The sequence below is a fragment of the Arachis hypogaea genome, chromosome 20 (genome assembly GCF_003086295.3).
Source record: "Arachis hypogaea cultivar Tifrunner chromosome 20, arahy.Tifrunner.gnm2.J5K5, whole genome shotgun sequence".
Lineage (NCBI taxonomy): Eukaryota > Viridiplantae > Streptophyta > Magnoliopsida > Fabales > Fabaceae > Arachis > Arachis hypogaea.
Genome location: NC_092055.1, coordinates 136,966,389 through 136,970,810, shown reverse-complemented (window position 1 = coordinate 136,970,810; position 4,422 = coordinate 136,966,389). Strand labels below are relative to the sequence as shown.

Below are 4,422 nucleotides of genomic sequence, written 5' to 3'. Positions count from 1 at the left end.
TGTATAAGATAAGAATTTAATATTGATGGTTGTTTTTGTTGATGGCTTTCTACTGCTCATGGTTGTTTTGTGATGTTCTAAGACTCTGACATAGCATACACATATCAACATAGCAATGTATTGAATTATTGAATTTCTTTTATGTTCTGAAATTATGTACTGAATTGCCTTTGGTGTATGGTTTATGCATATATTAAGTGTACACAAAAATTAGCAAACAAAATAAAATATATATCAAAATATAAAATACGTATAGAATTATAGAAATGAATTAAATTATATTTATTTATACACAAATATATAATGACTAATTTTATTTACTGATATTTTAGTGCGCAAATTGCATTTTTGATTTTCCTATATATAAATTATAATTGGAATGAGGCATGCCACGAATTGAAGCTACGGCTGGTAAAAATCCAGGTACCAATTAGAGTTCTCAATCTGGAAGTACCACTGGAATCGTTAGTTCTTTTGAAAAAAAAAATTGCCAGGAATGCTCTTGGAAGTAGAAATAACTTAGGATGCTGAGAGCATGAGATTTCTGTAGAAGGAGATGTGAAAAAAATACGATGCAAACACTAGCATAAGATTTTTTTAGGTGGAGTTTTTATACATTCAAACACCACTTTGCGGGACCTTGTTCCTTGTAGAGCTAACTATTACTAGTGAAATTGATAAGCAAATGTGTGATACTGTGAGTGGGTTGCAAATGAATTTGATAACCAAACAAGCATGGCTGCATGGGTAAGGCTGCTGAGGAAGATGACATTCATGGTGAAAAAAATGAAAGTAAAAAAAAAAAAAAAAAAAAAAAAAAAAAAAAAAAAACTGAAAAGCAACATATTCAAGAAAAATCACATTATGAAGTTATTTATTCCATTTCATCCGTAATATCCAAATATGCATGTAACTAAAGAATAGAAAGAAGAATAATTAACTAAAAAGTAAGGAATACTATTCATGCACCACCACCATTAAACTAAATTTTGGAGTTGAATTAAATTTACTCAGTTTTAAAAGTTTTGATTAGTTTTTTTACTCTCTCCCTTGCTGAAATTTCCTGACTAAAACATCGACCGCGTAAGGTCTCAATCAAGCATAGCATTCATAGTGTTCTTCACCATCCTTCCCTATACGCCAGTTTAATTTTCTAGACGTTGATATTACGGTTCCTAGCTTCCAAGCAAGAACCAAACGAACCAGACAGAGCTTTCAGTTTCAATAATCTTACTTGACTAAAAATAGTGTTTAATGCCTCTTGATATATATGTCTTCTTACCCAAAACAAAGTACTAATAATATTCTTTCTCTGAATTAAACACTAAGTACTACTCCTTCCCACCATGCTTTATCTTGCATTTTAGTATTTTATTACTACTTGCCCAGTACTTTCTAGCTTTCTTTCTTCCTAGTAATATAACTACCGGCAATCGGAACAATGGCCTCACCTCATTATTTCTTCATAATTTCACTGATTCCTTTTGTTCCTAACCACATCTGCAATTAAACACTCGACTCTCCTTTTCAACCATGAACTTGAGGAGTTATAGCATAACCTCTGCCAGATCCACTATCATTTACCTTTCTTTCTTGTTCCTCTCGGACTTATTAGCAATATCCATTGAAGCTTATGTTCCAGTTGATAGCCACAACATCAATTGTGGCTCAAGTGGCAAATCCTCCGACGGTGAAAGGTCATGGAACGGAGACATAGACTCAAATCTCTTAACTCTTCAACACACAAAAACAATCGTTGCTCAACCAGCCACACAACCTTCTTCCAACAAAGTTCCATATACCAGTGCTCGCTTGTCTAACTCTGAATTCAGTTACTCCTTCCCGGTCACAGCTGGCCAGAAATTTGTTCGTCTCTTTTTCCACCCTGCTTCTTACGATGGCTTTGACCGTAATAATGCCTTCTTCACGGTCAAATTCGAGGGCTTCACACTCCTTAAGGATTTCAACGCTTCGCTTAACACCGATGCTGCAATCAGCGACACCATCTTTAAAGAATACATCATCAACGTGGATGATGGGCAGAGGATCAACCTGACCTTCACTCCAAACACATCTCATCCAAATTCTTACGCGTTTGTGAATGGAATTGAGGTGGTTTCCATGCCCAATGATCTCTACTTCTTTGAACCCAGCGGACAACAAATTATATTTGTGGGTCATCCAGGCGTCCAATACGAAATGCTAAACATTAGTGCCCTGCAGACAGATTACAGAATCAAAGTTGGCGGCGGAAGAATCACACCTAAAGGTGATACTGGCATGCTCGGAGCTGGGCAGGAAATGATGACAATTATTTAAGAACGCCAAGTGCTTTGTATATGCTATCCGGTGATACGACCGGAAAGATGAACATCACTGTGAGTCCTGATTATGAAGCACCAATTGAGCTTTACAGAACATCACGTGATATGGGCAGGAATGGAACTCTCAACCAAATGATAAATTTGACCTGGGAGTTTCCTGTTGATTCTGGCTTCAACTACATGCTAAGGCTTCACTTTTGCGAGCTAGACCCAGACATCACTAAAACCAATGACAGAATGTTCAACATCTACATAGCAGGCCAGTTAGCTGAGTACCATGCCACTGTTCTAAAATGGAGCAAGCAAAAGGGAATTGCTGTACAGAGAGACTACGCAGTTATGATCCAAGGCCAAGGGATTACTCAGGAAAAGTTTAACCTTTTACTCCAATTCCATCCTGTATCAGACACATGGTACAGCGACCCTTTCTTGAACGGCCTTGAAATCTTCAAAATTAGTGACCCTGCGTCTAATAACCTGGCAGGACCCAACCCTGACCCTATTCCTCATTCATTTGCCCCACCACACCTCTCTGTCTCTCTTCAAATCTCAATCAAGAGGATCATAATAATCATAATAATCTCTGTTGTCCCTGCTGGATTCATTTTTCATTTCATTCTAGTGTTCTTCATCCGTAGAAAACAGAAGACAAAGAGCATAGCCAACACTCAAACCTTATCATTGCCATCCGCTCTTTGTCGTCGATTTTCCTTGGTTGAGATGAAAACATGCACCAATAACTTCGATGAGCTCCTCCTTATCGGAGTGGGAGGGTTTGGCAACGTGTACAAAGGCTACATCGACCAAGGTTCAACACCAGTCGCGATCAAACGGTTAAAACCGGGTTCACAGCAAGGGGTTCACGAATTCAGGACCGAAATTCAGATGCTCTCTCAACTGCGCCATCTCCACCTTGTGTCCCTTATTGGTTACTGCTGTGAGAGCAACGAGATGCTCTTGGTCTATGATTTCATGGATCGAGGAACCTTACAAGATCATCTCTACAACAATAATAATAACCCTTCCCTCTCGTGGAAGCAACGGTTGCATATCTGCATAGGAGCAGCGAAGGGGTTGCATTATCTCCATGCAGGTGCGGTCCACAATATCATTCACCGCGATGTAAAGAGCACCAACATCTTATTGGATGAGAAATGGGTGGCCAAGGTTTCCGATTTCGGCTTGTCCAAAATAGGACCCTCTGGCATTTCAAGAACCCACATTAGCACTGTGGTGAAGGGCAGTCTTGGGTATTTAGATCCAGAATATTATAAACGACAGCGTTTAACTGTGAAATCTGACGTGTACTCCTTCGGAGTAGTGCTGTTTGAGGTGTTGTGTGGGAGGCCGCCTTTGATGAGGACAGTGGAAAAACAACAGATGTCACTTGCTCATTGGGTTGTATGTTGCCATGAAGATGGCACGTTGGATCAGATTGTGGACAAAGCATTAGAGGGTCAGATTGAACCGGAGTGCTTAACGAAGTTTGGTGACATTGCTGTGAGATGTTTGCATGAAGATGGTTCCCAACGACCTTCCATGGATGAAATTGTTTGGTGTTTGGAGTTTGCATTGATACTGCAAGAGAGTGGTGAGACGCATCAAGAACATCTTCTTACTGCACCTGAAATGCTTGAAATTAGCAATGTGTAACTCTGTAAGTTGGAAATCATGGGGGATAATGCCACATCTAAAATAAGGCTACCAGTTGCATCCATGCATCCATGCCGAATTGATTATTAAAAATTATTAAATAGTAATTTAATTAAATATATAAATTATTTAATAATTTTGTGATTGATTTTAATATATGATAATGTTTTTAAGAGAAAGTCTAGGAGATTAATATTTTTATTGAAATTTGGCTAACACTTAATTAGTAAAAAAAAATGAATAATTTTATACTATTGAATAAAATCTCACACCATTAAAAACACTAATAATGACTAATTAATACTTAATAGTTACAAATCATACAAGTTGTTGACTCCTCACACTCTTCTATTTTTAAATTTTCAATTAATATTTTTGTAGAAAACACTTGTATATAAATTTTTATCCTAAAATAATACACAATAATATTGTCTAAAATCTAATG

At 37.5% G+C, this 4,422-nt stretch overlaps 1 pseudogene; it reads left to right on the top strand.

Annotated features, from left to right (window-relative positions):
- The first annotated feature begins 1,392 nt into the window (after positions 1–1,392).
- LOC112784744 (receptor-like protein kinase FERONIA) lies at positions 1,393–4,156 on the top strand (annotated as a pseudogene).
- Positions 4,157–4,422: the final 266 nt, after the last annotated feature.